The sequence below is a fragment of the Natator depressus genome, chromosome 27 (assembly GCF_965152275.1).
Source record: "Natator depressus isolate rNatDep1 chromosome 27, rNatDep2.hap1, whole genome shotgun sequence".
In the NCBI taxonomy this organism is placed as follows: domain Eukaryota; kingdom Metazoa; phylum Chordata; order Testudines; family Cheloniidae; genus Natator; species Natator depressus.
The window spans coordinates 8236790-8249288 of record NC_134260.1 but is presented as its reverse complement, the minus strand read 5'-3'; the positions used below and the strand labels follow the sequence as shown (position 1 = coordinate 8249288).

The following is a 12499-nucleotide window of genomic DNA, read 5'->3' as shown; positions in this document are numbered from 1 at the left end:
CTTATGCTCAAATAAATTTGTTAGTCTCTAAGGTGCCACAAGTCCTCCTTTTCTTTTTAGTGCCAATCCAGTTCTCCTGGTGTGGTGGGTTTTACATCGTGCTACCCCCTCAAGTGTGAAATGAGCACTCGCAGTTCGTTTCTGAACGTAGGTTAACAAGGAAATGGCAATAATCACAAACAAGAAAACCTCTGGTCTTGCTAGGTTGCAAATATTGTCAGACCAGATGAGACCTGATGGGACTCCTTTTATTGGTGAATGTTACTCGGCTACTTATCTTAGAAAGTCATAAGAGGGACATCCTTGATAATGACTCTGCATGACTAATAGGGAAGAAAACAGCAGCCATCAGTTTGCCTGGATGGATGTCTGTTTTTGTTTCTTTAGGCAAAATAATCCCTTAGAAAAGCAATTTCTTCCTCCTGCCTGTGTAATTTGCAAGCTAAGGTAAAATGGGCTTTTGCTGAAGCAGAACGCTGTCGTGTCGTTCTGAATGTCTTAAGTCCTGAACATCCCGGAGGCAGGTTGGAAGGATTCCCTCCCCCCCACAATAACATTCATTTTTTTTATGATGTACATGAGCTGTCCTAATGATAGAGATGTTCAGAGCTGGGGAGCTACGCGTACTAATCCTAAACAGTGATTTGCATACTCTGGCATTCATAGAATCAGATGTCGGAGGTGAAGACACATTAGCTCCCTTTGAAAACAATAGTTCTACTCACCTGTTTAAACACCTGCATAAGAGTTTTCAGGAGTGGAGTGAGTCTGTCTAGACCTGTCTGTCTATCTAGGTTACTTATATGGCATCCCATCACTACAGGGGTCTGAGCAATTTGGTCTGTTTCTCTTCCCTGGTCCGTGTTGGATTGTTCCTTACAGGATATCAGGATATCCGTGTGTAAAGCAGCACTTTCAGGTTTACATTCGGGAGGGCACAAATATACACTGTGGTCTATATCTTTGTATTTTGGGAGAAGATTTCTTGTGGCATCTGGCAAAGCCTTTGATTGCCATCTTGCTAGATCTCTGTGTGCTAGATTCATCCTGGTGTAACTCCAGTAGAATTACATCTAGGATAAATTTGGACCTCTATTTAATTGCATCTGTTATAATAGTGATTCTGTCTTATGTGCTAATGGCTTTTGCCTGAGGTAGAGATTGGGTTATGAGAGTAACCTGGCCAGGGATGTTGGAAGCAACAGGTTGCCGTGTGTGCGTATTTATGTACACATTACAAATTTAAGTACACTCCCAATGAGTATTGCTTCCAATTTAAAATCTCCTAGTGCTGTCCTTCATTCAAATCTTTCAAGGACACCTACAGATTATAGCTGAAAGTTATCACTGCACTTTGACGTTATAGAGTTGCTACGACATTCAGACAGCTAAGTCCTGGGGAGCCAAAATGTTCCCACGTCTAGTGTCAATTGCAGGTTACCTGGTGGGAGTGATTTGTTTTCTGATAGCAAAATATGTTACTGAGAATGTGTAAGTAGTTGGGTGGAGGCAGTATTGGGCAGTGCTGAGTAACGAAACTCTGTGTGTATTCCACTGCCAGTTCTGAATTCAGGTGTTCAGGATTGCACTGGGGGAAATTATAGACCTACTTCATGTTGTTTATTACGCAGCAGGATAAGGTAGACATTAAGGTTGGATGTGAAATGAATGCGAGTGAGAGCTTGGTTTTTATACCCAGGTTTGGAAAGTTGAAGAAATGCCATATGTATATACTATAATACTCAGATGTAAATACCACATGTGGTGGCTAACACAAAGAACTTGCCATGTACTTCTGTGTAGCTAAATTTAAAACAGCTTGGGGGGTTGTCTGTTTTTAACTGAATATGCAAAATGTGGGTGAATTCTAAGATCTTGTCCTTCCACTTCAAATATTTTCAGAACTAGTGAAAATCCTACTCCCTTTGTTTGTGTACAAAGGGGAGATTTTTCCTTACCTGTTAATATTCTTTCTCTGACTTTCTATAGCAGGCCAGAAGCTTGAGTGAAAAATTCTTCCAGGCAACAGGTGGAGCCAGAATACTAAGACTTTGTCATACCCTCACAGCTGTCTCTCAGCCATCAGCTGAATATTTCAAAAGCAGTATCAAAGAAATATGAAACTGACACTGTGCATCAGTGACTATCACTGAATAACATTAGTGATGATAGCAACCTGAGCATATAGCGACTCTGCGCTGAAATTCGCAGCAGTAAAATAGATACCCACATCTTATAGGGAAGGGGATTTAGGCTGGGATAGAGCTTGAAGACAACAGGTAAGGAAAACTGCCTCTCCTTTTGACCTTCTCTGCTAGTCCAATTGCTTTGGGACCTCCCAAAGTAATTGATGATTTTAGTGTGCGTGTGTGGGGACTCACTCACTCACTCCAATGTTGCCTGCAACGCACCTGTGCAAAGGCCACAACTGCAAACCTGTTCTGTAAAAATGTGGACAGAAGTAGCACATCTCCTCAAAAGGGGCATCCCTTCGTTCTGCTTGTGAAAAGCCAACTGAACAAACAGTGAGCTTTAAAAGATTCCAGTTCTTCCTTTTCTGCTGCCAAATAAGCCCTGCTGATCAGTTCCTTAATCCGGAGGCACTTGAAAAGCATGGTTTGGAGGTTTTATCCAGTTGTTTGTTTCATTCCCATTGTAACAATTACCATTGGGACTCTCCTATTAAACACAAAGGAAAAGAAGAAAATAGTTAAAGCATTTGATACATAAGGCAAAGCTTTCATTTTAACAATTTTCCATATTCGTATTCCCTTTATTCCTGTTCGTCATTCTCCTAGATGGTATTAACGGTCCGTCCCCCTTTTTTGGGGGGGGTGGAGTCAGTTTTAGATGGTATTGGATTGTTGTTGAAGTGTAATCTTGTTCCCTTTTAAAACAAGGCAGAACTTATAAAACCCACACAAAGGGGGACTGAAATGGCAGAGGTAGACATTTTTTTTCTGCCTTTGTTAATTACAAGTAACTGCTGGGAAAGTACAGGCATAATACATGGTCTTATTAGCTACTCTGAGACCTGGCAAACTTTCCCAGCCTTTGGCTACAAGCATTGTTTGTTGTTTGCCTTTTTTTTAAATTTCAGCAGTGTTACAAAAGGTGGTTTTGTCTTGGCTGGTTAACCTAGACTCATACAGAAGGGAAAAAGAGGGAGATTGGTATGGGGTGAAATAAAGTCAGAGAAGGAAAATGACACCCTACTTAGGCAGCAAAAGGGACCTGAGGTTCACACTGCAGGATGTTCAGGGTCCAGTTGATCTTGATAAGGTGATGATTTTGTCCAGTTCCCTCTCCAGCCTGATCTGATCAGGACAATAAAGGCCCAACAGGTCACGGCAGCCATGAGTGTGAAGCTTAGCTGAGTTTATTAAGCACATTTCCAACTGAGCCCCTGAAAAGCCGGTGATGACCTAGCCCCTTTAAAACTAACCACACTGAGCAGTTATCCAGTGACTTCAGTTATAGACACTTCCTTCTGTTTCTAACATTATCTCGATTTGTTGCTGTAGCAAATTTTTTTTTTTTACATTACCGGAAAGCTGGAAGATCCCTAATCCGTTCTTTTAGCTTAAATACAGCGAGCAGACCATTCTTTCTATCTCCAGCTTTTGCCTGTGTTAATAAACAGTTTTATTTTGTAGACCATGCTGGACTCCGTGACCTTTCAGATGCTTTTTACGCTGTAGAATACAAATCTTTGTATGGAATTCCTCCTTCCCAGAACCTGACACCCATTAATTCTGGCTCTGCTAATGCTGGCACATCTCATACTCTCAGTCTTGTAGGTGAGGCGAGATACTACACAATTCTGAAGGAGATTAAGGAAGGCTGAGCTGTTTACTCCTTTTCATATTTAATTCAATAAAAGCCTCTTTTTCAAAAATGTATGTGAAACTCCCTCAGAATTTGTCTGTTGCACTCCAGCCCCTTATTGCAAAATTTAGGTCAGACCTGTGATGGAGCACAAAGGTCCCTTTGGCTTTTTAGAACTTGTAGACTTGGTGACAGCCCCATCACTCACTCTTCTACTCAGAAAATACTCCCTTTCTCAAGGGCTCATCCTGTATTCAGAGCCAAACACACTGACCTTAGCTGCATGGTTTTTGAACATAAATGCTCAAGTCAAGTAACATTTATTAATCTCTCCAGTCTTTTGGCCTCAAGGAAAATGTCTGCAAATAAATCCTACTCCATTCTCTGGCTGCAATTCAAGCACTGGTACCCGGAACGCTGTGTATCACCAAAGATCCCATTGGTACTAGACTTCTTCCAAAATGGCCTCAAAGTGAGTTCCCTGGGAATTATTTGCCTTTGCTATAACAGGCGTCATGAGTACTAGTCAAAACTGAAAGTAGTTTTGAAACCCCATTTGAGTAGCTTAGTCTTGAGGAATCTCTGAGTGTGACAGGTCTACGGGGCCTGCACCCAGAAATTTACTTCTGACTGCACTAACACAAACCTCCCTTTAAATCTTTGTAAAAAGTCTCCCTATTCTTTCTGTCTATTAAAGTGTTGTTCCTTACAGTCGTCACGTTGGCAAGAAGGGTGTCAGAACACAGAGCGCTTTCAGTCAAACCACAGCGTTTCACTCCAGCAATGTTGTCCTGAGGATAGACCCAGCTTTCATGCTCCATATAAATTCCACCGTTCACACATCATTATTTGCAAATCCCAAATATCCAAAGAGGAAAATTTGGCGTGTGCTAGGTATGCACAGAGCATTTCAGATATACATCAGATGCACCACAGTCTTTAGAGCATCCTCCTCCTTATGTTAGTTCTTTGTCTTCTGATGGTATCGGTACAGGGAAGAGGATCAAAGTTATCCATTTCTAGACAGTGTATTTCAGAAACCTGCAAGATACAAAGCTGAATCACATTATCCCTGTTAAACGCATACTTGCTAAGTGCATTTTGTAGGCTGAGTGATCATATGCCTTCTATGAAGAAATATGTAAAGCTGTTACTTGATCATCAGTGTATATGTTTACTGAATACCACCAGATCAATGTTCAATCCATAGGAGAAGAATGAACGGTGAATTATGGTTCAGGTTTGTAACTGGGCATTGGTAGATATTTAACTAACTAATTTAGTAACATTACAAAGACCTGAAATAACAGCATATTTAATTGCTCACCCTGTTAAGGAAGCATGGTCTAGTGGATGGAGCACTGGATTGGAACTCAGGAGACCTGGGTTCTTTTTCTGTCTCTGCCCCTGGCTTGCTGGATGACTTCACTGCCCTGTGCCTCAGTTTCCCAACCTGTAAAATGAGGATGATGGGGATCTACTGATAAAGTGCCATATAAGACCTAGGTGATGATATTATTATTATTGTCCTAGTGCAGAGTATCTGAACTATTTGCCTTAAGTAATTTACAACAATTTCTCATTATCTAGAGAGCGCCATATCTGTGGTCTTCTCTTATGTGGAGAGGGAAGAACTTTCAGGGGTGTAATGCTACATTTTCCAGTTTTGCAGTCAGTTTGATGTCTTCTGAGTCCGCCTACGTTTGCTGTCTTGACCCATGGATTGGCAGTCGTGACTGAGCACATCTGGTCCTGAAATAATCGCCATCCTGCTTGGAGGCAGTTGCTGAACCAGGTCTAAGCTGACTGGAAATGGCAAATTCTATTTAGATAATTCTCGAAAACACTGACTACTTCGCACTTCGTTGCCATCTAGATCTCTACTCTCTTCCTCCTTCCACTTCATTCCTTCTCTCTCTTCCTTCCACTCTTAACTATGGGTAAAATTTTCAAAAGCACCTATATCACTTAGGCACCTGAGTCCTGTTGACTCAAGTCACTTAGGTGCTTTTGAAAATGTTACCCTTTGTGCCTCTTTTCACCCCACACCCCTACCTGGAGTGGCCTCTCACCTCCTGGGTGCCAAAGGCCTAAAGTTTCCGATGTGGCCAGCGCTTGTAGGGGAGCTGAACAGAAGGGCTTACGTTGCAGCAGGAAATTAAGTTTTTTAAAGCTTGCTATATCTGTTTAACAGGTGCAGAAAGAAGGGAAACCTCTTTAGTGGTTTGCAAGGCTACCTCTGAATTTCTGCCCACGCTGCTGTGAAATGTGTTCTAGGCTTGTGGTCGTGCCCTTGGCAGAAGAGTGCGATATGCAGTAATTGAATGATGGGTCCATCCTCGACCCATCCCCCCAGTGTTAAAATGAGCAACTGCTTTGGGAAGTCCCAGCTGTCTTGCTCATGGGTGACCCTAAGATAAGAAATAGGTGCGCACTACACAAGCAGTGCGGCACTAAAGCTGGTTAGTGCAACCCAGCTCTCGCAAGCCAGCAAAACTAAACTGTGGGTATTGCAACGCGTACAGCGCTCCTCAGTGACCAAACCTGTGTGCATTCGTCCATGAAAGTTTTGCGTTTCATTGCCAAGGAAAACTAAGCTTCAAACTTCTGAGGGGTTATTAAACAATAATGAGGAAAAATTATTTAAAAAAATAAAGAACACCACCATGACAGTATCTCTTTAAAGCACTATGGGTTTTCATTTCCCTTTTCAACATCTCTCCCTACTCCTTTGAAATGAATTAATCTTTCTCTGAATCTTCATAGCTGTTCTAGTCCCTTGACAAGATAGATGACAAGGAGTATCAAGATATCTGCTCACTGCATTTTAGACAGTGCCTACAATTAATTAGGCAGTCGTTCATATTCACTTATCTGACAGTTCCTTGGAAACACTTTTCTGAAAAGTATACAAAGGAGATGAAAAGGAAGTTGCTTGTGAATTATGAACAGCTTTTCAAGCTGACTTTAATTCATGACACTGCCATTTCAGTTTAATTTAATAATTCAGATAGAACCTATTCCCTCGGAAATCCTATTTCTGTTTGATTGGTTTTCTGAAACTACTCCTGTCCAGCCCATGCTGGTTTAATTTTCCCTTTTGCATAACAAAATAGGACACATGTAGCATTCACTGATTAAAAACAGAGCATTAATAATCTCCAAGTAGCTTCTTTGGTTGAGCTGGGGCTGAGACCTGTGAATCTGAGCCTGGACACAGGGAAGAATAGGGGAGAGATGCACCCTGTCTCTCTAGTCTGGACGCTATGGGCTTGAGGAGACAGAGAGTGATCCTTCCTTTCCCATACCCAGAGGGGCCTTTGGGGAGTGGACTTTCAAACACTGAAACAAGGTGTCAGACTCTCAGACCCTGTATAGGAGCATAGAGCTCTTCAGCTGAGTTGCCCAGGCTCGGGTATGAAAGCCCGGTGACGGTGTTCAGATTCAACGCTACAACTGCTGAGTTATGCTGGGTGGTGGCTCCAAATATATCAATTTGGGATGGAAAGGGGCTGATGAGAGCTGCTCTTTTGGTCAGAAGGAGCTGGGATAGATAAGATCCTGGAGGGGAACCCTAGAAACAGCCAATCTTAGGCACAGATTTATGCTTCGTTGTATTTGAATTAATAAAACGGGTGGTGATTGGTGGGTTTGAACGCTCATAATGGAGTCTGTGCTCTCTCCTGAGGACAGGGTAAGTGCTCTTCCACTGCACAGCCACATTCATGCCTGTGGCTACTATGGCCATATCTACACTACCACTTACATTGGCAAAATTTTTGTCACTCGTGGGTGTGGGGAAAAAACATTTCCAAAGGAAAAATTCTGGAGTAAAATAAACTCCTCCATTCCGCCCCCCTCCCCCCCCAAAATAAAAATATCACCGACTGCATTTTAATGTACAGTGAAGGTGAGGAAAAGCTTTAATTTTCCTGCCGTTAATTTAGCACGGTACCACAGAGCAGGTAACAGTGGTCGAGGCCAACGTTGTTGTGGTCCCCTGATAGATTTTACCATAGACAGATGATACTTTTTGGTTGTTTCCATTTTTCAGTAATTGGCCTAGTTACTCAAGAAAAATTACTCTGGCAGTGTAAACCTCTGAGGATAAGTTTCTGTATCCCAGTTCTAGGGGAATTCATCAGAAGAAAAAGGTTTTTCTGCCTTGAGTTTTAAAAATTCAAACTGAGTGCTGAGTCAGGATCCTGTAGATAATCTGTTCAAGTGGAAGTGGGTGGGCATGTACTGAACTGCTGAGTTCTTCACTGCAGTGGAGTTTAGAGCTCCTTCCCTGGCTTTTTTGATTTTGGTGATGCAACCCCTGGCTTCTAAAATTTTTCACCATCTGCCCTAAAAGGTCAGGGTCTGAGGGGTGTGGGCGTGTAGGTTTTCTTGTTTTGTTTTGTTTTTTTTCTTCACCGTTGGCTAGCTTGTTGAGACGCACACTCTGGGTTGCGGTAGTCTAGTAAAGAAAGGTCGGCTGATTCATTGTCCAACCCACTTCTGTAGGCTGCCTTCTCAGTTCACTTCTGTAAAGTGCAGCAAAGAAAAGTCGGCCCACCTTGCTGAATCAAGGAGGCTGCGCTCCAGAGCACAGTGACGATTTTGTGACTTCTTACAACTGGCCATGACTTATGCATGATTTAATGCTATGCAAGTAACACTGCCTCAGTAAAGGCATCCAGGTGAATAACCACAATGCCAGCTCACATCAAATATTGGCATTGGCAAAATACATTTAAAAAATCATCTATGGGAGTATAACATTATTACTAAACGTTAGCCTACATTGTGCAGCACCAAGGGTCAAGTTTTTATTCAGCCTGTTGGGAGTGAAATATATTTTGTCAGAGATTAGAGGCGGCTTTAATGTTGTTATAATGTAGGGATCATTAATCTCCTGTAGATCAATGGTCCAAATTAAGTTTGAAACGGGAAACCAATCTTTCATGTAGTTCATTATATCTTACCAAATGGACATGATCTATTGTCCAAAAAAAGGGTATTGTAGTTTGTGTCTGAGGCTCATGGATGTGAGTATGGCAATAACACATACATGTATAGTGAATCTGATTGATTAAATTTGATATGGCAATTATTACCTGTCTCCATGGACTCTTGAAACATATGTGGTTACTAATTCACCTGTCTTCTGCAGTCTAATTGTGATAGCCTTTATTACAAATAATTTCCTTCTCTCCGGAGTGAATGTAGCAGAGAAAAGTCTATATTTCGTTGTCTTTGTTTTAGTTTTAACTTAAAATCTTAGGCTTGTGAAAATTTTAACTGGTGGTTTCCATCCAATGACTAGTGGACAACTGTCCACATCGTTTGTGGCAGACTCAGTATACAGAGGTGGAGGGTTAAATGGACCATGGAGACTGAACTCCTTGTTCCCTTATTGTAAATGGGGAATCATCATCGAGTGGGTGTGTTCCTAGTGGGGTCCTGCAGGGATTAATTCTTGGTCCTACAGTATTTATTAATGACCTGGAAGAAAACATAAAATCATCACTGGTGTAAAGTTTGGAGATGACACACAAATTGGGGAATGGTAAATAATGAAGAGGGCAGGTCACTGATTCAGAGCGTTCTGGATCTCTTGGTAAGATGGGTGCAAGCAAGCAATATGCGTTTTAATATGTCTACTGTAAATGTATACATCTAGGAACAGAGAATATAGGCCATATTTACATTATGGGGGACTGTATCCTGGGAAGCCGTGACTCTGAAAAAGATCTGCGGGTCGTGGTGGATAATCGTCTGAACATGGGCTCCGTAAACAAGGGCATCTCGAGTAGAAGTAGAGAGCTTATTTGTCTTCTGTATTTGGCACTGGTGCGACTGCTGCTGAAATGTTGCGTTTAGTTCTGTTGTGCACAGTTCAAGAAGGATGTTGATAAATGGGAGAGGGTTCAGGGAAAAAGCCATGAGAATGATTAAAGGATTAGAAAAATGCCTCATAGTGATAGACTCAGGGAACTCAAAGTTAAGGAATGATTTGATTACAGTGTGTGAGTACTGACATGTGGAACAAATATTTAATAGTGGTCTCTTCAGTCTAGCGGAGAAAGGTATAATATGATCCAATGGTTGGAAGTTGAAACTAGACAAACTCAGACTGGAAATAAGGCATAATTTTTTAATAGTGAGAGTAATTACCCCTTGGAACAACTTACCAAGGCTGGTAGTGGATTCTACATCACTGACCATTTTTAAAATCAAGATTAGATGTTCTAAAAGCTCTGCTCTAGGAATTACTTTGGGGAAGTTCTGTGGCCTGTGTTATAGAGGTCAGACTTGATGATCACAGTGGTCCCTTCTGGCTTTGGAATCTATGAATTTATTAATGCTATATAGGTTTATATCCTGCACTCATCACCGTGGTATCTGATTTGCCTTCCAGTAGTGTATTAAGCAACATAACTAACATCTGTCACGTTGGTTCTCTCATCCCCTCCCCAGGGGAAAACTAGGTGCGGTGGAGTGTTCTGTTTTTATCTAGTCACACGACTGAGGTGCTGAGCAGGGCGGGAAAACTTGGCCTGCTGCTTCCCAGTCTGTGCCTGCACTGTACCTGGAAAGAACTGATGTTAGTCTCTGGGGCCGTCGCTGAGCACTGCTGTCGGCACAGCACTCTGAAATCGGGTTTTCATGCATGGCTCTTTAATGCCATATTTGTATATTATTACCATGTGTCTGCGTTTAAGCTGATTGCTCAGTTGAGACTATTGTGGTACTCTGTGGTAGGTAAAATATAATCATAGATGAGTAGGGGCCAAATTGCCTGTCAGGTGAAAACTAGGATGATCGTGAACAAGAAGATTTTAAGTTTTTAAAAAATGAAAAGGAGGACTTGTGGCACCTTAGAGACTAACCAATTTATTTGAGCATGAGCTTTCGTGCAAATAAATTGGTTAGTCTCTAAGGTGCCACAAGTCCTCCTTTTCTTTTTGCGAATACAGACTAACACGGCTGTTACTCTGAAACCTAAGTTTTTAAAAAAATCCAACTCCTTGCAGTAGTTCCCCCAGCCTGACACCCATGGAGATAAACATTCCCATATGTTGGATTATGACTGTTCTTATTTGCTTCTCAAGGGTTAGGGTTGATTGCAGGGAGAAGGAAGAGAGAAAGGATTGCTATAGTGGCATCAATCAGTGCTGCAGTAGTGAAGTCTCAGAGTTTGTTGTAACCCCTATTTTCCTATTCATAGAGTCAAAGACGTTACCGATGGAGAACATGACAGGCCATTTTGTCCCGCGCAGGATGATCTTGCCAACAGAGTGTACCAGTTGTTAATAAACCTGCATTTTCCAGAAGTGGATAACTGGGTGTGTGGTGATAAAAGAACGTGCTTTCACTTCCCGTAGCTTGCTCTGGTATTAAACACACACTAGTTCTCATTGAGTTAAGAGAAACATAATTTAGTGCAGCCTTAGGATAAAACATTATAGCCCAGTCCTCCTACCTGTGCTGATGCTTTGTCTCTACGTAACACAGAAATGTGGGTTTACAGCTCATGAGTGAGTTCAGGGCTATGGAGTCCGTTTTATGATTTGCACGATCTGACACAAGACCCGAAGTTGGGCTGGTGCCCAGCGTGATACACTGGACCTGACAGTTGTTGTGGACTCATTTGGTGTTTAGTTTTGTAATCATACCAGTTATTTTTCCAAAAGCTTAATTCCATCATTTGCAGTTTGTTGCCATTTTTACAGCTATAACTTCCCAAATGCTCAAGTGTTTCCATTATAACTCTCTCTTTTCAGTTACTCGTAACATTCCTAAAATATAGCCTATTGGGCTGACATATTCCAGGCTGGATCTGTGCCGAAGGGTAATTTTTTGGACAAGTTTCAGCAAAACGATTGGAGCTGGTGGTTGTGAATGAGGGGTGTGGAAAGAATACGTAACTATTTTCATTTGAAAAGCGCTAGCACTGATGCATGAGGGTAGAAAATGTTATTGTGAAACGCCTTTGAATGTTTTCATAAAACCTGGATTTTGATTGGCAGAGCTGTGAGTTGAAAATGGCAGTGTGTGCGCATGCTCAGAAGTTTGTTTAAAAAACACCAATTCTATTACTTTTACAGTCTGCTTCATTCCAAAAGAAGGTGGGTGGCATTGTGCACGTGTGTGTGACTAATACTGGCTTCATATGAAAATAATTTTATTTTACTTGACCTTTGGGCATCATATTGAATACTGCCTCATTCTGTGTATATTGGTTTCTATCTATTGGTACTTATCTGCCCTCCTTAACTATAGTATCTGAGCGTCTCATAATCTTTAATGTATTTATCCTCACTACACCCCTTTGAGGCTGGGCAGTGCTGTTGTTCCTATTACACAGATGGGGGAACTGAGGCACAGAGAGGCTAAGTGATGTGCCCAAGGTCACACAGGCAGTCTGTGGCAGAGCAGGGAATTGAGCCCACCTCTCTCCAGTCCCGGGCTCGTGCCCTACCCACTGAGCCATCCTCCCTCTCTGAGACTTGTTAGTAGAGAAATTTTTCCACGATGTTGAGAACATTCTGACAGACAAGTAAACTATCCCTACCTATTGGGTTCTCCACGGTGCATTAATTTTCTTTTGTAATTTCCCCTAGTTATCTTGATAGTAAGTTAATGACATAAAACACAACAGAAACTCTGCAGTCCCTTTTGG

General features: G+C 41.8%; 1 protein-coding gene across 18 annotated transcripts in view; it reads left to right on the top strand.

Annotated features, from left to right (window-relative positions):
- MAPT (microtubule associated protein tau) overlaps window positions 1-12499 on the top strand; it is a 116258-nt gene that overhangs the window by 37927 nt on the left and 65832 nt on the right. The gene's annotated exons all lie outside the window — the stretch shown is intronic.